Raw genomic sequence first — 25,253 nt, forward strand, 5'->3', positions numbered from 1 at the left:
GGGATCGCCTGGGGCTGCCCGGCCTGCCATTTGCACCGTGCTGCAGTCCCCGGGCCCCGCGCCTGGCCGCGAGGGCGGCGAGCTCGCTGCTCCCCGATACAGGGGCATCCTCTGAGCGGCGCCGCATTCACACCGGGCACAAACTGCAAATTGGTGGGACGGGGGGCCCCGAACCGGGGAGAGAGGGGCGGGACAGGCGCCGGGGCTCCGCTCAAGGGTCCCGCGGGCCACTGCGCCTCTTCCACTGAAGACTTTGCAAAGACACTGGAGGTGAGGGCGCAGAGGCGGTGCCAGGACCATGAGGGGAGCAGCAGAGCTGTGGGAACGCTGGCCAGGGGCCCCCTGCCCAGCACCAATCTAGGGCCGGGTTAGGTGGGGTGGAGCTGTTCACAGATCCCCCAGGGCAAGAGCCCTGCTTTATTCTGCGCCCAGTTACCTGCCGACTGGCCCTGCATAACCATAAGTGCCTCCCCCCAGATGCTCTGCCTGGGAAGCTCAGCCCTTAAAGGCACAGTTCCCACTATCACAGGTAGTGGCTGCAAACGGGCCCATCCGAGTGCACTCCCAAGCTCTGGGATCATCCCACCACTCACACCGACCCCTGAGCACCCTGGGGTGTAGTGAAGGGCGAATGGAGGGGTTCAAGGGCCCCCTGCTGATCAGATGTTCACCTCGGCAGGTGAGGAATTGAATTAAAAGACTCCAGCCAAAGATAGGGGGACAGGAGTGTAGTACTGATTTATTTATATAGATTATTGCTGGGGTTTCCCAAATTGATGCTGGTTTCCCTTTTCCCCAGTTGGTTTCCCCTGGCTTTAGACCCACAGTTGGTGCATGGGGACAGGGAAGCATAGCCGGGGAAGGGCACCCAGGGATGGTGTTTTGTTTCCCCAGAAATTTGCGGGGGGCTTGTGCTGTTTTTGGGATGGCCCAGCCCAGCCCGAGCAGGCGGTGTTTGTTAGCCCTCGACACTTGAACCCAGCCCTTGCTGCTGTGACAGTGTCTGTAAGAAGGGTTACATCAGAGCGGCCAGGCTGGGTCAGACCAAAGGTCCATCGAGCCCTGTGTCCTGTCTTCCCACGGTGGCCCGTGCCATGTGCCCCCAGCGCCGACTTTTCAAACTGCCAGAGGGTGCTCAACCCTTGGCTCTGCCCCAGGCCCTGGCCCCGCTCCACTGCTTCCCCCAAGGCCCCACCTCCGCCCCGCCTCTTGCTGCCCAGTTCCGCCCCCTCCCCCCCACCCCTCCGAGCACGCTGCATCCCTGCTCCTCCCCCCTCCCTCCCAGCCTCCCTGCACCCCGTGAAACAGCTGTTTGTGGCGGGCGGGAGGGAGTGGGGAGGCGCTGATCTGCCGGGCCACCGGCGGGCAGGAGGCACCAGGGGGTAGGCAGGAGCTGATGGGGGGCTGCCCAGGGCCTGTGCCAGGTGCCCCAGAGGGAATGAACAGAACAGGGAATCGTCAAGTGATCCATCCCCTATCGCCCATTCCCAGCTTCCGGCAAACAGAGGCTAGGGACACCATCCCTGTCCAGCCTGGCTAATAGCCACTGATGGACCTGTCCTCCATGAATTTATCTAGTTCTTGTCTGAACCCTGTTCTAGTCTTGGAATGCCCCTGCAGCCACTACCTGTGATATTAGGAACTGTGCCTTTAAGGGCTGAGCTTCCCTGCTCCTCACCCCAGCTCGGGTGGGGGGGAGCCCTCTTTGTCTGCCTTCTCCCTGCCCCTCCAGAGGAGCCAGCCCATGGAATGCAGCCAGTAGCGGAAGGGGGCCATCCAGCAACCCAACCCTCCGCTGCTGGTCTCTCCCACCGCTCCTCCATGGAGTCGTGCCCCTCCAGCCTTGCACCAAGGCCTTGCTGGTCTGGGTGCCACCAGCATTGATGGCACATGCCACAAGGTACAATTGTCCAACGGTGACTTATCCCCCACTAGGCCCATGTACCCTGCTATGCAAATCTCCACACAGCAGCTGGTCAGGTGATCAGAGCATGTTTACGGGCAGGTGCATGGGCTCTCTGAGTGGCTTTGCTGTTCGTTAGTTACCAGCTTTGGGTAATATGGAGATCATAGGCTAGATTCGGTGTCAATGCAGAGTATCTCTGATTTCAGTGGAGTTACTCTGGCTACCTACCAGTGGGACTGACAGCAGAATTCAGCCCCAAGTGTCTACCTGTCCTGGAGACGGCACCACTGTATCCTGCTGCATTTCCTGCTCAGGTATGTCGCTTGCCTGTCCTCCACGGCTATCCATTACCTGGCCAAATACCACCTGCAGGCCCGTCTGCTCCAGGAGGCTACCCCTCCTGAAGGGTTATCATGTGAAACCAGGAAGGATTATCGCCACATGGGCTCTTGTGGGCTTACTGGACCTGGAGAGAACCTGGCTGCAGGTTGTGTGTACTCTGGGTGAAGAGAGTCCAAAGAACTCCTCGTTTTGAAGTTTCTCCGCTGATAGCGTAGCCCACTGCACGTCCCCTGCTGTGCCCCATACGCAGAGATGAGTCCCTTACACCCCCCTCCTTTGAACATTAGCTCAGGCTGTAGAGGCGGATGCGTTAGACTCTGGTTTGAGCCCCAGGCGCGCCCCAAGTTGCAGCTATCACATTAGGACACTGCAATCAGTCTTGTAACCTGTCTCTGGCCACCTACGACCTCCCCTTTGCCACTAAGTGGCACAAGGCCAGTCAGACTGTCATGGACAGCAGCCTCTGACCACGTAGCCATCTCCCAGCGGCGTGAGAATGGGTGGAATGAGGCAGTGTCCCCCTGCCTCACGAGCACCTCCCTGTGGCCAGTGTTAATTAAGCACCAGGCAGAGAGAAGCGCATTATGATGACGGGTAACAGAGTGAGCTGGGAGTGAACACAAATGGAGATGCCCATGAATTTACCTCCACATATGAAGGAGAATACTCCTGGTCGTATGCTGCTGGGAGAAGAAATTCAGAATTTACAGGCAGATAATAATGGAATGCCTAAATGAATTGTGGGGTAGTTTCTGTGGGTGCCCCAGAGCCCCGTTCTGGACAGATTCCGAACTGCTCCACTGTGTGTTGCAGGCTCGGTATGGTACACAGCTAAGGGAGATCTTCCTTTCTTCCAAAGCTTTTGCACTCTGTCGCCCCTGTATCCGTGAAGTTCCAGGGGGCCATGGTGAACAGCAGAACAGAATTCATTTGTTACTATGCACTTTCATTTCTAAGGGGCCGCGCCTAAAGGTGTGAACCTGCCTCCCAAAATGCTAAACAGAGGCAGTAATTTCAAACAGGCAGCGAGACCAGCCGAACTCACACAGCAAGGTCCCCAGGCAGCCCTGCACTGCAGCAACAATCACATTCATACCCCTGCTTTGCGGAAACGTCCACAGCACCTTCTGTTCAAGTCCTTGCCTAGAGAGCTGGAAAAGACCGGGAAAGTCCCGACTCGGCCGGCCCTCTGTGTCTCAGGTGTGCAGGGCAGCGTCTCCCTCCTTCCTGGGGATGAGTCACAAAGTGGCTATACACCCCAGTGCCTGACCCTTCTTTAGCACAGCCCTCTATATTTTGGAGCAGAAGTTTGTGGGTTCTACCCCTGCCAGCAGCTGCAATGAGTAAACACCCACAGAATCACTGCAGCCTTTTAAGTCATCTAATCGAGGGTTTCTCAACCTGTGGGTCAGGACCCCAAATTGGGTCCCCAGCATGGGCAGCGCATGAATTGCAGGCTGGGGGAGGCTAGACCCCCTGCCCCCCAAAGCTCTGCCCCTTCCATGCACCCCCCCCCGAGCCCAGAGCCCCACACCACAGCCCCAGGCTAGCCCCCACTCCCAGCTCCGGAGCACCAGGAGGACGGGCAGCATGGCCCCAGGCCAAGCCGGGGTTACCACACAGGGGGACTGAAGCCGCACTGCTGCACGCAGTGCAGGTGGGAAGGGGGGAGCCTGGGGCGGAGCGTGGGCACAGCCTTCCCCAGCCTACGGTACCTGCCGCCCATGGTCCCCAGCTCCTGGGCTCGCCTCCGGGCTCTGCAAGCTCTGGGCTCCCAGCGCCACATGGGTTTGGCCCAGCCGTCATGACGACGGGAGTGCTGGTAGGCTGAATTTCAGTGAGTGGCACTTCCAGCCCACAAGCCAGGTCACATCTCCACTCACACCGATTTGGCCCAGTCGGGGGGGGGGGGGCGCAAACTGAGCGGTGCTGCAACCTTAGAGGTTGCAACACCCAGAGCCGAGAGCCAAGCCCAGACGCCCCACAGCACAGGAGCTGCAGGATCCACCACTGTGGGGTGGGTGCTGAGCAGCACCCAACCCAGCCCGGGGGGAGCAGGACCTGATGGAAACCACCCCAGGGCCTCCACCCCAGACTATTCACTGGGTCGTGACAGGCTGTAAACATGTACCATCCAGGAGAGGAGGCACGTAACAGGGACTTGGAACTCAACGCCTCTCCTCCTTGTCATGGGGCAGTCCCAATGGGCTGGGATTGCCCTGGATAAAAAGACGCAGAATGAATGGGCCCAACGGCTGTCGTCCCGGAGGGTGGAGCTGTGAAGGTGTTCAGGAAACCTCCCTGTCATCCCATCAGACGGTTAGCCCCACCCTCCCAGTTATCCACTTTTAACGATTAACTCCACAACAAAAGGAGCCCCCCAGCCAATCCAAGGGCAACCCTTACTGACAGCACACAGCTCTATCCAATCGCTTCTCCCCTTTTCCGAACAGGCTGTGCTCCAGAGCAATTATTTGCTTTAAAACCCACCCCCAACTCGCGGATCTGCCTGGCCCTGCCCCTGGCGGGATGTCTCGGAGGCAGCGCAGCCCATGGAAAGCCGGGCGGGCCCGGGAGCCAGAGCTCTGCTTTCACACACACATCCCGGTTCGATGCCTAGTAGGAATAACGTCGGTTGCTTTGTGGGGCACACAGTGAATGGCTCGGGAGGTAGATTCAATGGCCTGTGGTTAATCAAGTCTCAGCAGCCGCCCACTCCCAAGAATTAGAGATTATCCCTTAATTAATTAAGTAAGCGTCATTATTTGGCATACGCGCCGGCTTGCTCGTTTAATCCCACCCGTAAGCCTCCAGGAGAATTGTGCATGGAGCAGCCCCCTCACTGGGGTCGGGGCTAGAATCTAGGCTGCCGGTGGGGCCCTTCCGCCTCACCGGGTCTGGGCCCCAGAGAACCCTCGGAGGAGGGGATGGAGAGGAGCGAGTGGTGGGCGGGCCCAGGGGAGCCTTGGGGGAGGGGGCACAACGGGGGTGGGAAGAGGCCAAAGCAGGAGCGGGGCCTTGGGACGGAGCAGGGGTGTTGGGAACGTGAAATCTGACGGTGCGGTGCAGAGTTGGGGTCTCTAGAAAGAACGAGAGGCAGGGAATATTGTGCCATAAGGGGCAGCGGGGAACACAAGCCGTGTGGGTCTGCTACCACTCGTGTGCAGGGGCCGGGATGGACCGTGCACACTCCTGCTCTAAAGTGAGCACTTGCCTTAGCTGTTAGCCGGGAGGGACAGGGGAGCAGTTCTGGTTGCTCTCAGTAGCAGGCAGTGTTACTGTGATGAAGTGGGAATTTTTTGTAATACTTTTATGAATCCTATGCGTGCCTCAGTTTCCCCCATACTTTGCATTGCTACCTAGTGTGAGCAAAAGGTTTAACACAGCTCCTCGGACAGCACAGGAGACAGGGAGGGGGGGTATGTGTGTGTGACCTCCCTGGCTGGGTGGAATGAATCGAGTCATTAAGGAAGGGGCTGAAAGCGACCAAGATCAAGGGTCCAGAGAGACAAAGCTCTGGCCAGAGGGGGTGGTGAACTCAGCATGGCCCTGCCTGAGAACAAAGGCCAGACGTGTGGAGCAGAGGTTAAGTGCAGGCTCTGGGAAGCCTGGAGCGCTCTCTGCTGGGGCTGGCTAAGGAGGGCAGAGAGAGACAGAGCCTGAAAATGAAGGTCACTAAAAGCCTGGCTGATGAATTGCTCTGGGCTGACCAGAATGGACAATGCTTTAACCTTTATTTCTCTGTGCTAACCTAAGGACTTCCAGTGCCGTGTGCCAGTAAATGAACAGATCCCACTGTGGTTTGAAAACGCTGGCTGGGTGTCCTGGCTGGGGAGCGGGAGTCCCTGAAGAGCGGACAAGTCTCTGGCCGGGAGTCTGGCTGAGCAGAGCTCCGGGCGTGAAACAGGAGGGCTGGAACCCAGAGGCTCAGTCGAGGAGGCGTCGAGGCAGCGTGGCTGACCCTGAAGGAAGAGGGAGACCCTTTGGGGGTCTGACACACTGGCAGGGCTCCTCCAAGAGACTGTTTAAAAGCTGGGGCGTAGCACTGAGCCTGGGGAGCCAGGAAAGTTACACACACGCTGGCTGGTTCCAGGCTTCCATCGACATCCCCCAGTCCTTCCGGAACCAGAGCCAGGCGGCACAGAGCATTCACTCACTAGGTCTCACTCGGTTAAAGCAACCGATCAGAAATGCCTGCAAGAGATGAGCCGTCTCGTCCACAGAGCAAGGAGGGCATACCCCCCAATGCAAGGGACCGTGTGCAGTTTGCCTCCCTCGTGCCAGCAGCGGTTTGTTTATAAACATTCCTGCGGGAATCTAGCGCAGGGCGGGACAGACCAGGAGGTCGTACGAAGTCCTGAAGTGCCACGTGGTGGCCGACTGGCCGTGACGCACATACAGCCTCAGTGCTGGCGGAGACGCTGCCAGGCATAGGGCAGCAGGAGCAGGGCCGGCTCGAGGTTTTTTGCCACCGCAAGCAAAAAATTTGCCACCCCAGCTCCGAGAGCGCAACTGCCCAAGCGGAAACAAACAATCAAACCAAAAGGGGGGCCGGAACGCCGCCCCTGGATTTGTGCCACCCCAAGCACATGCCTGCCTTGCTGGTGCCTAGAGCCGGTCCTGAGCAGGAGATGGTGACACAGACACTTGGTGTATGGAGCTTCCAGCCGGTGGAGCAGAGTGGCTGGCTCAGCAACAGGAATTAAACCAGGCCAGAGAGCAGAACCGTCCCTTGGAGCAGAACCGTCACAGCAAGGGAACCAGAACCGAACCAGAACCAACCCAGGACCTCCCAGCCAGGGGCCCAGCCCAGCCCTGTGACAAATGGCCTGTGAGTCCAGCCTGTCCAGGCACAGGTGTTGTATTCCTTCCAGCCCTGCCCTCCCTCGTCACTCCACCACTGGCATGCGGCCATACCAGGGAGCCAACTCCCAGCCCCTGTGCGGTCTTGGGGTCATTCTCCCTTGCCCCCTTCTTCAGCGGGCTTCCCCTGGGAGCCGGGGCATCCCTGCCACCAGGATACATTAGTGCAGGGCCAATCGGGGTGGGTGGGGGGTCAGGAGGGCCATTTGGCCTGGGCCTCAAGCTCAAAGGGGGCCTCAAATTTAGACACTTGTTAATTTTTTGGCATTTGATAAGTTTCGCAACTTGTTTTTATGCTCATTCCAATCGGACCAAAATGGGACACACTCTCTCAGCTTAGAGCCGCAAATTTAAGCAAATAAGAGATGTTATTTGGTAAAAGACATAATTTTTGTTTCAGAGTAACAGCCGTGTTAGTCTGTATTCGCAAAAAGAAAAGGAGTACGTGTGGCACCTTAGAGACTAACCAATTTATTTGAGCATGAGCTTTCGTGAGCTACAGCTCACTTCATTGGATGCATGCCGTGGAAACACAGAGAATTTATACACAGAGAATATGAAAAAATACCTCCTCCCACCCCACTGTCCTGCTGGTAATAGCTTATCTAAAGTGATCATCAGGTGGGCCATTTCCAGCACAAATCCAGGTTTTCTCACCCTCCACCCCCCCACACAAATTCACTCTCCTGCTGGTGATAGCCCATCCAAAGTGACAACTCTTTACACAATGTGCATGATAATAAAGTTGGGCCATTTCCTGCACAAATCCAGGTTCTCTCACCCCCTCACCCCGCTCCCAAAAACCACACACACAAACTCACTCTCCTGCTGGTAATAGCTCATCCAAAGTGACCATTCTCCCTACAATGTGCATAATTAAGGTGGGCCATTTCCAGCACAAATCCAGGTTTTCTCACATCCCCCCACCCCCATACACACACAAACTCACTCTCCTGCTGGTTGTTAACTGATATAGATTTTGTCATATTAAAGAGTTTAACATGTTCATAAATATTAATACAAATATAACGGTTCTGATGGCACGAGATTAGACCGTGTCCTCTCAGATTGGCTGATTATATAAACAAACCACTACTAGTGGCTGGTGCTGGATCAAGTGCATGTTGAAAGGTGGAGAATTGTTACATTTTAGCGTCCGTATAGTTTTACATCTAGTTGACTAAGGAATTGTTTATGTGTGAGAATTCCCCATTAGTATCTTCATAGGGTAGCTGAAAGAGGTGACTGGTTGGTTGGTTGGGCCCTAGCTTGGTAGCTTGGCCATCATCCTAGGCTTTTGTAGTCTATAGGCCCAGACTCAAGGTGAAAATTTATGAGGACAATCTTGTACAGTGAGTTTCGTGAGGACACACGTTTGAAATGTTTGGACATTATCCCTCTGTCTGTATCCATGTCTGTGTTCACTATATATATGTCATCCCTTTGTCTTAATCTCAGCCTGTTATATTATACCTTGTGTGCTTGAGTTTTGATTCAGTGAGAAGGATAATAACCTGTCTGACTGTTTCATTTTGTGTTCTTAATTAGTAGTCCTTCGCTTTAAGTCTTTTCAGTATTTGTGTACCATTCAGCATTTGTGTATGTTTACAGTAGAAGATTTCAAGTGTAGATAAGCTACTTATTTATAGAAGAATATTTCAAGTGTGGATAGGCTACATATTGACCAGATAGATCACTATGAAGAAGAGATTTGAAAGTGGTGCAAGCAAGAGACGGCGAAAACAACTGAGTGAAGCAGTAGCTAAGTGCTCAAAGCCAATAACTTCATTTCTCAAACCACTGGGAAACACACCTTACCCAACAAACACTGCTACAGATAATGAAAACTCGGCAACTGCAACAGGTGATATTTCAATGCCAATACCTGAACATGAGGACAGTAGTCAAGAAAGAGACATGCCAACAGTAACAGATGCAGCAGAAGATCCTGTGTACGATCAAAAAACTCAACAGCAACAGGAAGATGTAGATCTTACGCAGCAAGAGCAATTCATGAGAACTATGGGTTTCACTGGGACTGACATTGGAATTATTGACAAGAGCAATGTTGCCCAAATGCAATCTTTACTTCAAATTAGTTGTTTGGAAATTCCACAAGATGCTGATAAACATGCTTTCCCTACTCGTCTGCTGACAAAAACTCTTCCAAATGGTGAGACCTGCACAAGAGACTTGTTATGCTGTTAAACAATCTCTGTACTGTGCACCCTGCTTCATTCTGAACAAAAGTGCTGCAAATGAATCCGTTCTCTCTGATCAATCAGGATGGAGCATCAGCAGAGGTTGGAGGAAGTTGAAAGACTGAATACCATCCCATGAGAGTTCAACATCACACAAAGAAAACTATGTTGCATGGAAATCAGCCCGTAGGGCAGCATCAGCTGAAAGTTCAGTTGAGAATTTAGTCTTGACTGAACTCTCTACAGAAACGACTAACTGGAAAAAACTTCTTGAATGCATCCTTTTTCTTTCTGAGCGGGGATTGGCTTTCTTTGGTTCCAGTCAATGTACTGGTGATTGTGCAAATGGACACTTTCTCGGCATAGCTGAGCTCCTCAGCAAACATGACCCACTTTTATCAGAGCATGTTAAACGTGGTCGAGCATCGCAAGAGAGTCAAAAGCGCATGCAAGTCCATTGTCTCTCCACACGCAGACAAAATGAGTTTATTGAGCTATGTGGGTCATTTGTACAAACAACAATTCTTGATGAGATTCGAAATGCCAAGTATTTTTCAATCATTGTTGATGCCACTCCAGATTGTTCTCACAAGGAACAGACTACTATGGTTATTCGATATGTTAAAATTGTAGACAGCTCAAAATTTTCAGTTGGAGAAAGGTTTGTTTTGTTTGATAATGTCATGAGAAAAACTGGAAAAGAAATTGCTGCTCGAGTACTAGCAATTCTAGAAGGTTTTAAGTTAGATTTTCAGGTCTGCATTGGTCAAGCCTAGGACAACGGATCTAATGTGGCTGGGAAGTACCAAGGTGGACAAGCAGTTCTGCTTGAGCATAATTCAAACTGTATTTTCTCCAGCTGTGGAAACCACACACTGAACCTGGTAGGTGTTGACTGTGCTGAATCATGCAAGGAGGCAAATACTTATTTTGGAACTGTTCAGCAAATGTGCAATCTCTTCAGTAGCAGTCCACAAAGGTGGGAAATTCTGAAGCAATTCCTTCCTGTTTCACTGCAGGGGATGTTCAAAACTAGATCGTCTGCCCGGATTGATGGTGTTCAACCAGTTGCGCAGCATTTGAATTCAGTGAGAAAGGCTTTAAATGAGCTTGAATCTCTCAATCTCACTGCACAGGCATTCTCCCCGGCCTCCGTTCCAGCTGGGGGCCAGGCCTGGACCCCGCTCAGGACAATGACCTGCTCCAGCAGCTGTCATCTATGCAACTCCCATTTTGGCCACAGGAGGCAGATGCAGGCCATGAGATGCAGCGGAGGGGACCAGTCACAAAACAGACAGGTGCCCCCACATTCTCAGGCCCGGCTTAATGCAGGGGCTTTAGGGGCTGTAGCCCAGGGCTTTGGGCTAAGGGCGGCCCTGCAGGCCCGTGGGCTGGATGTGGCCCAGTGCTTCTTTTCATCTGGCCTGCAGCAAGTCTCTGCGCCACGGCTCAGATGCCGGCCCCAAGCCTCGGTGCCCACCCCGGGCCTGGAGCTGCGAGTGCCAGCTCGCCGATGTGCCCCTGCGGCCCCTAAACGAGAGACAATCAGGGAATCTCTGCGCGCTGCCCCCGCCCCCAATGCTGGCTCTGCAGCTCCCATTTGCTGGGTACCTGGCCAACGGGAGCTGCAGGGGTGGCACCTGTGGGAACGGGCAGCTTGCACTGCACAGAGCGGCCTGGCCCCTCTGCCTAGGGGCTGGACGTGTCGGCCACCTCGGGGAGTGAGCAGTGTGGAGCCAGGGCAGGCAGGGATCCTGCCTTAGCCCTGCTGTACCGCTGAACAGGAGCCACCCGAGGTAAGCGCCAACCGGCCGGAGCCTGCACCCGCTCCCGCAGCCCAATTCCCTGCCCCAGCCCTAAGCCCACTCCCCCACTCCAAACTCCCAGGGGCCCCACAATATCTAATAGCCGTGGGCCCACAGGAGAGTTAACCCGGCCCGGCACATGCTGCAGGCCAAACCCTGCCAATGCTGCTCAGGTCTCAAAGGAGTCACCACCCAGGAGCTCCCCCAGCCAGGCGGGTGGAATTCAGGAGCAGAGGGCAGGCTGGGCAGAGACTGGGCAGGCTGGGCAGAGACATGGGGAAAGGGACTGAGTAATCCCTTTCCCCATGGCATGCTGGGAAGTCCCAGACTGTCCCGCCGCTCTTCGCTCTCTCTCTGCCCCGCACCTTCTGGAGAACACCAACCACAAGCAGGCGGTGCCTGGCTCTCCCAGCAGCGCGGTTGTTCTCAGCAGAGCTTGTGATGGTAGTCTGTGCCTGCTTGGCATCTGTGCCAAGGCTGCAGTGGGGCATGGATGGGGAGGGAGCCCTGGATTCAAAGCCCAGGCTGTCCAGCGCTACGCCAGGCAAACATTTTTCAGTGGGGGTCCCGAGTCAGGAAATTGTCAACTAGAACAGTTAGAAAGTCCAAGGGTTTTCAGTGCCCTCCGGCACCTGCCACCCAGATTGAAGAGCCCCAGCCAGGATCACACACCTGCATTCCCTACACATTCCCATGCATTGTAAGAGGAGGCGGTTTTCCTTCCATTAGCCCGGTGGGCCTCTCTGACCTCAGGGCAATGAGTCTCTCTTGCTGATGCACCAGTCAGAGTGGGAGGACCCTGAGTTTGTGGGGAAGGGAGGCGGACGAGAGCCGTGGCTCCCAACGGAGCTGTCACACAGAGCAATCTAGACCACGTGCTCATCTGGGCCTGAAAGGCTTCGTGGCTGCCTCCCCCGCCCTGGGAGGACTAACACCGGGCCCAAAGGCTTTCCAAGCCCTACCTTCCGGGCAGGTTATTCTTCAGACACCACAAACCAGTTCAGTATAAGTGCCACCTAGAAACCTGCTCTCATCCCCGATCCCAGAAGCCTCAGCAGCGCCCCGACCAGCTCTCTCCGCCTGAGCCACTTGCTGGCTTTTCAAATGGCTTGCAGGGGGTGTTGGAATTTACAGCGGGGAGAGGGCTGGAAAAGGACTGAATTGGAAGCACTGCATGTAACTAGTTGACCACTGGGAGGGGAGGCTTGTGGGGGGTGTAGGGAAATCGCACAAGAAAGGGATCCCGTAATAGGCCAGCCATGTCGGGGCAGTTCTACACCTAGGAACAAGGATGGTGGGGCGTGCCTACAGAATGGTTTCTGGCACCCTGGGAAGCAGTGACTCTGAAGAGGATTTAGGGGTCGTAGTGGCCTAAGCTTCCAGTGCCCATGCTGTAGCACTAAGGACTAATGTGATCCTTGGATGTGTATGCTGAGGAGTAGCTGGAACAAGGTGATTGTACTTCTGTGGGTTGCACTGGTGAGGCTGCTGCTGGAATTCTGAGGCCAGTTGGGGTGACCACATTTTAAAAGGCAGGTCAAAATATCAGAGAGGGGGCAGGAAAAAGCCACACAAATGATTTGAGGGCTGGAGACAAGGCCTTGCTGAAGGGAGAGACTTACGGAGTGCAATCTGGTTAGCTTACCAAAGAGAGGTGACTTGATCACAAGGTATAGGTCACATCTTGGAGAGAAAACAGCAGGTACTAAAGGGCACTTTAATCTCATGGAGACAGGCAGAGCCAGAACCCATGGCTGGAGGCTGAAGCCAGACACATTCCAATTAGAAATAAGTCATGAGCTTTTAACCTTGAGGGTGATTGACCACTGGAACAAGCTACCAAGGGACTTGGTAGATTCTCCATCTCTTGGTGCCTTCAGATCCAGTCTGGCTACCTTTCTGGAAGGTGCTTTAGTCAAACACAAGGTACTGGGTTCAATGCAGGGTGAGTGGGTGAAATTTTCTGATGTGTGTTATGCAGGAGGTCCGATGAGATGATCTCATGGTCCCTTCTGGCCTTATATGCAATGAATCTGTGAGGAGGACGGGAGGTCTGAGAGGTGTCTAGTGGTTAAAGCACAGGACTGGGTGCCAGGAATCCAAGGTCCCAATCCTAGTGTGTCAACCTCACGGGACAGGCATCGGTCTGTTGTGAGCAGATCCAACCACTGGTTCCTTTGTGTTTCGAAGCCCCCTGGGTTTGGGTACTGACTGGCCACTGTTCCTAGTTGTGGATCTCTCAGGTGCACTGCCAGGTGCAGACCCCCTGTCTGACACCCTTGGGCAGTCCAGCTGCCTTAGCCCCTAAAACTAGTGCCCTAGCCCCTGAGCTCCCGAAGGCTGCTTAGACACGCTCCTCCAGAGACCCACCTAACTGTGGGCACTCTGCCTGCTCTTTTAAGTGTCCCTCTGCCGCAGGGACACTGTGGCAGATAAGCAAGGAACACAGGCTGAGCAAAGGAATTTCCAGTCCCAGGTGCTTTGCTCTTAAAGAGCACCAGAGAGTTACAGGTCTTTGCAAAATAACAAACAGCTCCTTGAGTCTGACCTGATCCTAAGCAACCCTTCCTGCCTTCTCTCTCCTTAGCTGGGTCTTCTGGCATTATGCAGAGGGCACCCTCCCCGCCTTTAAATACCAGGTCTGACCCTTTCGTCTGTGTTTCCAGCTGGCTGAGGAACTCCAGCCCCTCCTCCCCAGCCCAGCCTTGGTGTCAAGGGTTTCTTGTTCCTGTGAATGGGCCAGGAGTGGAGAGACAATCCGAGCTGATAACCCTGCTCTGTGCCGGTGTCTCAGACATAGTCATTCTACTGGGTGCCAGGCCCCTCCTACCCAATGGATTCTCTCACCCACAATGAAGGATACAACACACAGACAAACCCCTGAAAAGGCATCCACAAAATTCACAGATTGACACAGCGTGATCTGCAGTCTGTCACCCCCAGTTCACGCTCCAACTTGAGTTTCTTCCGACTCTGTTTCTCCGTAAAGTGGCGGTAATTCCACTCAGGGGCTGTGAGGATTGATTCATGGTGGTAAAGCAAAGCAAGCAGCATCAGCTCCTGTCTGGCCACCTATTGTGTGGGGCATCCCAGACCCCCGGGCTGCAGGTGACTCCTGCGCCAGAGACCTCAAAGGAACCAGGGACCACAAAAGTGATTTGGGTGTCCATGTACTGATGGCATCTCACCAGCAGATGTCAGCACAGCACAAGACGAGGGCCGGCGGGCCAGGGGCCCCAGGTGCTCCCCTAGGTACAGGCTTGTCGAAGGAGTCCCCAGCCCTGGCCCATCAGCCTCAGGTTGTAAGTCACAGAGGCCCCCGCCCCACACCTGCAGCACAAGAACAAGGAGCACGAAAGCTAAAGGTTGCTTGCACGCCATGAGTGTGGGAGTGGAAGCTACGTGAAATGAGCTGGGTTGGGGGCCTCAGGCCAGTGCTTAGCGTACTGGCATCCACACCCCAACGGGCACCTCGACGGCAAAAGGCTGGAGGCTGGCGGTGCCGCTGAGCTGAGCCACGGCCTGCAACAGACACTGCTGAGAAGAGGAGCAAACTCCGTCCGTGACCCAAGTAGAGTGGGAAGGGCTGAATGACACTTGCACCCCAGAAACCTGCATGGGGCAGAGGTGCTTTGTGAATTAGACTCATCTGCCCTCCCTTTTCTCTCGCCTTCACATCACTGCACTTTAACGCAAGCGAGAGTTGCCAGGCATCCGGTTGCAAAGGGATCCTGGCAGTTCTAGTCAGCACCGCGGGAACTGTGGCCAGTGGGAGCTGCGGAGACAGCGTCTGCGGAAAGGGGCAACACATGGAGCTGTCTGGCCGCACCTCCGCATAGGAGCTGGAGGGGAATGAGCCGGCCATTTCCAGGAGCCGCCCGAGGTAAGTGCTGTCCGGAGCCTGCACCCCAAACCCCCTCCTGCACCCCAACACCATGCCCCAGTCTGGAGCCCCCTCCCACACTCAAACTCCTTCCCAGAGCACGCACCCCCTCCCATGCCCCAACTCTGCCCCAGCCCAGAGCCCCCTCCCACGCCCCAACTCTGCCCCAGCCCAGAGCCCCCTCCCACACCCCAAACCCCTGCCACAGCCTGGAGCCCCCTCCCACACTCCAAACCCCGCATCCCCGGCCTCACCCCAGAGCCCCCACCCCCAGCCTCCGGGGGAAGAGGAGGGGTGGGGCCAGGGCCTCTGGGGAAAGAGAAGGGGCCTCAGGGGGAGGGGCATGGTGGGGGTGGGGGGTTTGGGGGGAAGAGGAGGGGCATCGGAGGAAGGGGTGGGGCAGCGTGGGGCCTTGAGGGGAAGAAGAGGGGCCTTGGGGGAAGGGGCAGGGTGGGGACACGGCCTTGAGGGGAAGAGGAGGGGCATCAGGAATGGGGCAGGGCGGGGCTCCCCACTTTGGGGAAGGCTCTGCCGCCCCTAATTCCTACCTTTTGTTTCCTATCTTTTAAGCAGTCGCTCATCCATGAGAGGACCTTCCCTCTTATCCCATGACAGCTTACTTTGCCTAAGAGCCTTTGGCGAGAGACCTTGTCAACGGCTTTCTGAAAGTCCAAGTACCCCATATCCATTGGATCGCCCTTGCCCACATGCTTGTACAGACGGTGGTGCTCCCTTAGCACCTCGATCAGCCAGTGGCCCCACTGGTGGACTGTTTCTGGTGTACTTAAAAAAATGGTTGCTGTTTGTTTTTGTGTCTTTTGCTAGTTGGTCCTTTCAGTCTTTTTTGGCCATGGTCCTTTCTACTTTCCTCCGTAGAATGTGACTACCAATTGTTAAAGGACGTTTTGCCTCCTTTAAAGGATGTCCTTCTTAAAAGATGCGGTTAGATGGTCATGGCTCGAGAACTTCCCTCTGGGTCCCCCTCATCCTCCCAAAGCAGAACTTCGGTCTCAGCACTGAGTCATGACCCCACTGGCCTAAGCTCACCCAGCAAGTCAGTGCAAAGTCAGGAATAGAATCCAGGAGTCCTGATTATCAGCACCCCCCACCCCACTCTAACCATGACAACCCCTAAAGTGACAGGTGGCTTGCAGAGCAGGTTCCTCTATACACTGGCTACTGACCTCCATTCTTATTATTTAGCTGCGATGGAAGATGGAGGGGAGGGATCGCTCAGTGGTTGAGCATTGGCCTGCTAAACCCAGGGTTGTGAGTTCAATCCTCGAGGGGGCCATTGAGGCATCTGGGGGAAAAATTGGGGATCAGCCCTGCTTTGAGCAGGGGGTTGGACTAGATGACCTCCTGAGGTCCCTTCTAACCCTGATATTCCATGATTCTATGATGTGTTCTGGGGCTCAAGGAGTTAAATGACTTGCTGGAGGACAAGTTCCGAATGCTGGCTATGCCCCATTTAACACTGATGGAGGAGGGTATGAATGGCAGCAGCCAAGGACAATGGAGTCTGTGTCTGGGGAGAAGCAGAGAGAGGAGAGGCCAGCGCTGGAGGAGAGCCAGGGTAGGAATGTGCAGGGCTGGAGGGGCTGTAGACCACTGGGGAGGAAGCTGGGGCAGGTTTAAATTGGGATCCTAGAACATACACAGAACTGGCTCCCTTCACGGATCCTGTGTGCACGCATCAGGGTGTGTCAGCCTGTCTGAGGGTGTGTTGGGGCATGAATGCGATTGGTGGGAGATATTATTTATTTGAATTTCAGTCAGGGGGTCGGGGCCCTGGCGTGCAAGGCACTGTGCACACATCATAAGGACAGTCCCTGTCCGAGAAGCTCACTGTCCCAATGCAGGACAAGACACAACAGGCTGATAAAACAGATGGGAGGAGGGGGATGTCGAAGGTTTGGCTGGAGCCGTCCCATTCGTGCAGCGAGCAGCAGCTGTGTGTCTATGTTAGTGCCGAGCAAACCGGTTTTTATCACACCGGAATGGTTGTTCCCGCTCCGCCTCCTTCCAGACTGGAGCCAGCCCCATGGAGGTCTGGAGACTCTAGGCTGGGTCACCATGAGGGCTGTTTGGATGGGCTTCCGGCTCTGGGCAGAACCGGACGAGCCCAGAGTTCTCTGGAGGGAGCTAGTCCCTGCAGGATTAGTGGCCCAAATTGCTTGGAGAAGCCTCAGGGCTTGGTTGGGTTTGGCCTGTGAGAGACACGGAAGCACAGAGTGATTGTGATGGCGAAAGGGTCCAAGGAGGATCCTCCCACTGCAGCCTCCAGGATCACCCAGCACCACTCTGGGGGTCTGTGCTGCGAGTCCCTGCCAGCCAGAGCCAGGGCTACACATAAAATGTAGATTGACTGAGCTACATCGCTGAGGGGTATGAGAAATGCACCCCGCTGAGTGCTGTGGTTAGGCTGACCTAACCCCTGCCTGGGGAGGCGGAGGTCCTTCGGAAGCGGAAAAACCTCCTTCCGTCAATATAGGAAGCGTCTACACCTTGGGCACCACAGCTGTGCCATGGTAGTGCTCGCAGTGCAGACAGGCTGAGCCGTACAGGGCAGGATCTGCCAGCTGGGATCCTGTCAGCATGGGCTGGTTACAGCAGCAAGTGGTGTAAAGCGACTGTCTCGGCTCCTGCTGCTCCTGGAGTGACAGCCAGCGTTAACACTCCGGTGGCTGAGTATTGCTTTCCCTTGCACCGTGCTTTGTACCAGGGCTGAGCCCCGGCACCTCCAGGCCTGGCAGTTCGTAGCCCCAGCACGTCCGGGCCTGGCAGTTCAGAGCCCCGGCACCTCCGGACCTGGCAGTTCAGGGCCCCGGCACCTCCAGGCCTGGCAGTTCATAGCCCCAGCACCTCCGGGCCTGGCAGTTTGTAGCCCCAGCACCTCCGGGCCTGGCAGTTTGTAGCCCCAGCACCTCCGGGCCTGGCAGTTTGTAGCCCCAGCATGTTCAGGCCTGGCAGTTCAGAGCCCCGGCACCTCTGGACCTGGCAGTTCAGGGCCCCGGCACCTCCAGGCCTGGCAGTTCATAGCCCCGGCACCTCCGGGCCTGGCAGTTTGTAGCCCTGGCACCTCCGGGCCTGGCAGTTTGTAGCCCCGGCACCTCCGGGCCCAGCAGTTTGTAGCCCCGGCACCTCCGGGCCCAGCAGTTCAGAGCCCTGGCACCTCCGGGCCTGGCAGTTCAGGGCCCGGCACCTCCAGGCCTGGCAGTTCAGAGCCCTGGCACCTCCGGGCCTGGCAGTTCGTAGCCCTGGCACCTCCGGGCCTGGCAGTTCATAGCCCTGGCACCTCCGGGCCTGGCAGTTCAGGGCCAGGAACCTCCGGGCCTGGCAGTTTGTAGTCCCAGCACCTCCGGGCCTGGCAGTTCAGGGCCCGGCACCTCCAGGCCTGGCAGTTCAGGGCCCGGCACCTTCGGGCCTGGCAGTTCGTAGCCCCAGCACTTCCGGGCCTGGCAGTTCAGAGCCCCGGCACCCACGGGCCTGGCAGTTCAGGGCCCGGCACCTCTGGGCCTGGCAGTTCACAGCCCCGGCACCTCCAGGCCTGGCAGTTTGTAGCCCCGTCACCTCCGGGCCTGGCACCTCTTTCATTACAAATGAAGCCCTGACTTTGTGGCCGCCAGGGCAGAGTGGAGCAGACTTGGCTGGATGCAGTAGAGACTCTCCGTCCGCCTGTCTCTCCTCGGGGCGTGTGTCAGTTCACCCCATCAGACGCCCGGCACTGGGGATGCTTCCCTGGGGAACGGGGCTGAGGTCACCCACGGGAGGAAAGCTCCAGTACAAACTCAGCCAGGAACTGCAGGACCAGGGCAAAATACCATCATGGCAAGAGTAACTGGGGCCCGTTGTGAGGCGGGAGCTGGTGCCGCACACAGCAACAGGGTGGGGATGGGGAGACCTTGGGGACCAACCCGAGGCGTCCCTAGTCTGTCCAATGACACCAGTCAGCAGGGCAAGAGGCAGGAGCAGGTACCTCCCCACATGTCCCTTCTAATGGACAGGTGACTGGCTCCCCATCTTCCTCAGAGCCACATGGGTTTTGCCATATCTGATCAGGCCGCTGCTCCATCCAGGCTGGTGTCCTGCCTCAGCAGCCGCCAACCCCTGCTGCATCAGGGAAACACAGCGCAACCCTGCAGCCCACACACACTTTTAGGGAGCTTCCGGTGCTCCCGCCGAGTGCCCATGCTGGGGGCTCCCTGCTTCAGCCATTTCCCCTGCGGAGTCCGGCACAGAGACTTTGCTACGGCGTTAATTCGTTGTCCGTGCTCCCGCCTGTGTCCTGCCGAGCTCAGGCCAGATGATCCCAACGGTTCCTTCTGGCCTTGAGCTCCAGGAATCTCGCTGTGTGGCAGAGAAGGTCCAAGCACGGTTCTCACACAGCTGAGAGCAGCACGTGGCGGGTGGGTGTGACCCATGGCTCAGCAGGTCCCTTGGTGCCCGAGCCACAGACCACAAGTGTCTGTTACAATGCCAGCTCCAGCTGCTTGTGCCTTTTGTTCTGGGGGTCCCGGTTCAGCCCGTGGGGTGGGCCGTCCTGCCAGCTTCCCTGTCGGGGTCCTCAGCAGCCCTGCCCCTCCCTGCTTAGCAGCTCTAGTCTCTGACTGTGGCCCCCTCCCCACTTTGCAGGTCACAGCCCCTGTCCCCAGGGCCTGGAGGCAGGCCGGAGTGGCACTGTCTAGCTGGCAGAGCTGAGATCTGACTGCATCTGCCTCTCAGCTGCCCCGAGCAGCCCTGGGATGCGGGTGCAGGCCTAGGCTGGCCCAGGAAGGACCCAGCAGCAATCTGTGCCCCGGAGAACAAGCTCCCTTCTGAGGAGGATGGCTGATGCAACGCGAAGCACGCCCCTGCCCACGCCCTGCACTGCCTCTGCACACAAGCTTTCTGAGCCCACAAACTGTGACTATCTAGACAGGCCTCTGCAAAGTCATCCAGGCTTTTTTGTCTCCTCTGGGCCAGGCCCCGTAGGGCTGAAGCCTAAAGCTGGGCACTTCGGCAGATGCAGAAGGCAGCTCGCAGCCTCCTGGCCATGGCAGCTAAAGGCCTGTTACATTCCTGCTCCACCCTGGTGCCAGGTGACTGCTGGATGGGATCCAGGGTGCCGCAGCTGTACCACCCCCAGCCCTTCCATCCAGGGTCTCCTCCGACTGTACAGCAGCCAGCCCCGCCGGGGGACAGGGATGAGGGCGGTACAGCCCCGCCGGAGGACAGGGATGAGGGCGGTACAGCCCCCCGGAGGACAGGGATGGGGGCGGTACAGCCCCGCCGGGGGACAGGGATGGGGGCGGTACAACCGCGCCGGAGGACAGGGATGAGGGCGGTACAGCCCCCCGGAGGACAGGGATGGGGGCGGTACAGCCCCGCCGGGGGACAGGGATGGGGGCGGTACAACCGCGCCGGAGGACAGGGATGGGGGCGGTACAGCCCCCCCGGAGGACAGGGATGGGGGCGGTACAGCCCCCCGGAGGACAGGGATGGGGGCGGTACAGCCCCGCCGGGGGACAGGGATGGGGGCGGTACAACCGCGCCGGAGGACAGGGATGAGGGCGGTACAGCCCCCCGGAGGACAGGGATGAGGGCGGTACAGCCCCCCGGAGGACAGGGATGGGGGCGGTACAGCCCCGCCAGGGGATAGGGATGGGGGCGGTATAGCCCCGCCGGGGGACAGGGATGGGGGCGGTACAGCCCCCTGGAGGACAGGGATGGGGGCGGTACAGCCCCGCCGGGGGACAGGGATGGGGGCGGTACAGTCCCCCGGGGCACAGGGATGGGGGCGGTACAACCGCGCCGGAGGACAGGGATGGGGGCGGTACAGCCCCCCGGAGGACAGGGATGGAGGCGGTGCAGCCCCGCCGGGGGACAGGGATGGGGGCGGTACAGCCCCGCCGGGGGACAGGGATGGGGGCGGTACAGCCCCCCGGAGGACAGGGATCGGGGCGGTGCAGCCCCGCCGGGGGACAGGGATGGGGGCGGTACAGCCCCGCCGGGGGACAGGGATGGGGGCGGTACAGCCCCCCGGGGCACAGGGATGGGGGCGGTACAACCGCGCCGGAGGACAGGGATGGGGGCGGTACAGCCCCCCGGAGGACAGGGATGGGGGCGGTACAGCCCCGCTGGGGGACAGGGATGGGGGCGGTACAGCCCCGCCGGGGGACAGGGATGGGGGCGGTACAGCCCCGCCGGGGGACAGGGATGGGGCCGGTACAGCCCCGCCGGAGGACAGGGATGGGGCCGGTACAGCCCCGCCGGGGGACAGGGATGAGGGGGGTACAGCCCCGCCGGAGGACAGGGATGGGGCCGGTACAGCCCCGCTGGGGGACAGGGATGGGGGCGGTACAGCCCCGCCGGGGGACAGGGATGGGGGCGGTACAGCCCCGCCGGAGGACAGGATGGGGGCGGTACAGCCCCGCCGGGGGACAGGGATGGGGGCGGTACAGCCCCGCCGGAGGACAGGGATGGGGCCGGTACAGCCCCGCCGGAGGACAGGGATGGGGGCGGTACAGCCCCGCCGGGGGACAGGGATGAGGGGGGTACAGCCCCGCCGGAGGACAGGGATGGGGCCGGTACAGCCCCCCCGGGGGACAGGGATGGGGGCGGTACAGCCCTGCCGGAGGACAGGGATGGGGCCGGTACAGCCCCCCGGAGGACAGGATGGGGGCGGTACAGCCCCGCCGGGGGACAGGGATGGGGGCGGTACAGCCCCCCGGAGGACAGGGATGGGGCCGGTACAGCCCCGCCGGGGGACAGGGATGGGGGCGGTACAGCCCCCCGGAGGACAGGATGGGGGCGGTACAGCCCCGCCGGGGGACAGGGATGAGGGGGGTACAGCCCCGCCGGGGGACAGGGATGAGGGGGGTACAGCCCCCCGGAGGACAGGGATGGGGCCGGTACAGCCCCGCCGGGGGACAGGGATGGGGCCGGTACAGCCCCGCCGCGGGACAGGACTGGGGGCGGTACAGCCCCCCGGAGGACAGGGATGGGGCCAGTACAGCCCCGCCGGAGGACAGGGATGGGGCCGGTACAGCCCCCCAGAGGACAGGATGGGGGCGGTACAGCCCCGCCGGGGGACAGGGATGGGGGCAGTACAGCCCCCCGGAGGACAGGGATGGGGGCGGTACAGCCCCGCCGCGGGACAGGGATGGGGGCGGTACAGCCCCGCCGGGGGACAGGGATGGGGGCGGTACAGCCCCCTGGAGGACAGGATGGGGGCGGTACAGCCCCGCCGGGGGACAGGGATGGGGGCAGTACAGCCCCCCGGAGGACAGGGATGGGGGCGGTACAGCCCCGCCGCGGGACAGGGATGGGGGCGGTACAGCCCCGCCGGGGGACAGGGATGGGGGCGGTACAGCCCCGCCGGGGGACAGGATGGGGGCGGTACAGCCCCGCCGGGGGACAGGGATGGGGGCGGTACAGCCCCGCCGGAGGACAGGGATGGGGCCGGTACAGCCCCCTGGAGGACAGGATGGGGGCGGTACAGCCCCGCCGGGGGACAGGGATGGGGCCGGTACAGGGGGATGGGGCCGGTACAGCCCCGCCGGGGGACAGGGATGGGGGCGGTACAGCCCCGCCGGGGGACAGGGATGGGGGCGGTACAGCCCCCCGGAGGACAGGATGCGGGCGTGGGGCCGCCCAGCGGCCTCACAGTCTGCTCCTTTCCCCACTGCGGTTCCGGACGCGCAGCGGGAAGAGGACAGAACCCTTCTCCCTCCCCAGGTAATGGGGGGTGGATCATGGGGAGGGGCCGGGGAGAGCGTGGGGGCCCTGGGCTGGGGGCGGGGCAGGGAGCAGTCACACGAAGGGTCTGGTGAGGAGGTCACGTGCCCCTGTGGGCCTCCCCTGTACTGATAAGAAATGGATTCCACTTGCACCACCGCCGGAGAGGAGTCCAGACCAACCCTGCAGGCTCCTGCCAAAAGAGGCGAGAGACGCCTCCCTGGAGTACCAGGACTGCGTGGCGAGCTCGGCTGGGGCTGACCGTTTGGTTTCCTTCTCTGGGGCCAGAAGCCGAGGGAAGCAGCGGGAGGAAGTGACCCATGGAAGGTAACTCAGAGGGTCCTTCCCCCAGAGGTCTAATGCTGCCGACCTTCCTAGGGCCCCAGGTCGGAGCCTGGTGGAGCTGGGCTCCCCTGCCACTGCCCCATGACTGAGTGGACGCTAACTACTAGGCCATCCAGCCCACCAAGGACCCTGTTACACTCCAGTCTTGATTTAAACATTGTCAGTGATGGCGAATAGCAAAAAAAAAAGGCATCGAATTCGCTTGACAAGATCTGGTTTCCAGCAACCCATGTTGATTGACTGAGACGAGCTTTTTCTTTCCCACAGATAGCTTCTGATGGCTCCTCTTTGTGGCATTCGGTGACCCTGCTCACTGCAGAAGCGCTGCACGCTGTCCGGGCAGCACTGAGCGTCTGGCACAGCGGAAATACGCTATTGCAATAACCCCCAGGGATCGCCAATGCACCCAGCTCCACCAGGGGCATCGTTACCCAGAGAAGGAGCATTGCAAGTCTCCCAAAGTGACTGTGTTTTGCTGCCGGCTTGCGGCCTTGCATTTCAGAGAGGGTGAGATTGGGCATCCTTGCTGCGTATTGATGTGAGGCTAAACGCCACCGCAGCTGCTGGGTTCTGCTCTCCAGACTCTGTCAGACCATGGCTCTGTCCTGGGAACGCGGAGGGCTCTGTCCCTGCTCCTCACCCCTCCACGTCTCTGCTTCCAAAGGGCGGGTCCCTCCCAGCTCTCCTGTGCTGCTTGAAGCTCCTCCCGACTCATTTTCTCCTGCAGGCCTCCTGGATGCCAGCAGCCCCATTGGCCCTATGCCCCCGATCAACCTGCCTGGCAATTCCAGGGTTTGCTCCATGCAGGACTCTGTCCCATCCTGCATCACAGGACCTTAATGAACCCTTCTCTCCTCCATTCACTCCCCAGCCTTCCAGCCTTCCAGCTGCCTAGAGGGGCACCGATCCACGAAGCAGTCAGGCCTAAATTCCTCACCATGGGCCTCCTCCAAAGTGCCCTGAAGTCAGTATGGGTCCTTTCATTGGGGTTTACCTTAGGCACCTTGGGAGCAAGGAGTGGCCTGAGCACAGGACTGGGAGCCAGGAACTCTAGACATCTAACCCACCTCTGATTGTGACTTTGGGTGAGTCAGTTTGCTGCTCTGTGCCTCAGTTTCCCCACCTGTCAGCACGAGATGCTATTGACCTCTTCATCCCAAGGAGGTGCGAACAGAATAATTTATTTGAGGGATTCTCACCTCTCTTCTGCTTGCGAATCATTCTCTAGCAGATCACAGCTTTCTCCTCTTCATTCACTCATCAATGTTATTCAGGATTAAGCTTGGTTTTGCCAGATGAGCGATCTGAGACGTCGTAATTGTTGTAAGGGAACAGTTTTGTCCCCGGTTCCCTCGGTGCAATTTTCATTGACTCAGCTCTAAGAATTTAGCCCTGGGGGACTCTTGGACTCACTCCACAGCTTCAGTGGTTGTTGGAAGGATATTGTCACCCCCAGCCGTGGGTCCAAGCTCAGGGCGGCTGCTTGGCCTCGCCCCATTCTGTAACTGTCGTGCACCTCGGCAGCTTGCTGCTGCTGAGCGGGGCATGGCAGGGCTTCGCTCACACGCTTGCCAAAGCAGACTCTGCTGCAGGGAAGTGTGCTGGGGCTGCAGAATCGGATGCTTTCAGTTGCTGCAGGTTGCTGCGTTAAATAGCCCTGAGTCACAGGGCGGGGTGGGGTCCTGACTCACGCAGAAGCTTGGTACTGGGAGGGAGCCAACAGGATTGTTTGTGAAACACAAGCCTGGTGGGAAGCACCAGGTCTGATTTCACTGCTGCATGGCCCAGTTTGGGGCTTTTGTCTGCCTGCTCTCAGCCCAGGTGTGCATTGCAGGAGGGCATGAGGCTCAGCCATGGGGCAGGAGCACTCGGGGGTTGCTGGAGGGGGATGCTAGACAGGGGCAAAGCAGGGTTGTTAAATCAGTCAGTGGGTCTGCATCTACTCCCTGGGCAGGTGTCCATGTCCCACAAACACCAGGACAGCTGGGGCCATTGGCAGAGTCAGCAGAGATGCCCAGGGCCCACAGAGCTAGAGATTGTGTCCTGGGGAGAGGTAGCCCCATGCACCAGGGCAGACCGCGCTGCAGGGGGAGGGGAGCTTGCCTGAACATGCTGTTCCAGAGCCTTCCAGCTCCCTCGGAGCCACTCCTTGCTCCAGCTGAACCAGTCAGGCCAGCTCTAGCCCTTTA

The 25,253-nt window shown here is 58.3% G+C and overlaps 1 long non-coding RNA gene across 1 annotated transcript; it reads left to right on the forward strand.

The window, feature by feature from the left end:
* The first annotated feature begins 191 nt into the window (after positions 1 to 191).
* On the forward strand, positions 192 to 24,593 carry LOC140908424 (uncharacterized). The gene is made up of 5 exons (XR_013635529.1): positions 192 to 270; positions 2,113 to 2,220; positions 13,784 to 15,000; positions 23,332 to 23,571; positions 23,936 to 24,593. It is a non-coding gene; the product is annotated as an uncharacterized LOC140908424 (long non-coding RNA).
* The last annotated feature ends 660 nt before the right edge of the window (positions 24,594 to 25,253 follow it).

Source organism: Lepidochelys kempii, chromosome 3 (genome assembly GCF_965140285.1).
Source record: "Lepidochelys kempii isolate rLepKem1 chromosome 3, rLepKem1.hap1, whole genome shotgun sequence".
In the NCBI taxonomy this organism is placed as follows: domain Eukaryota; kingdom Metazoa; phylum Chordata; order Testudines; family Cheloniidae; genus Lepidochelys; species Lepidochelys kempii.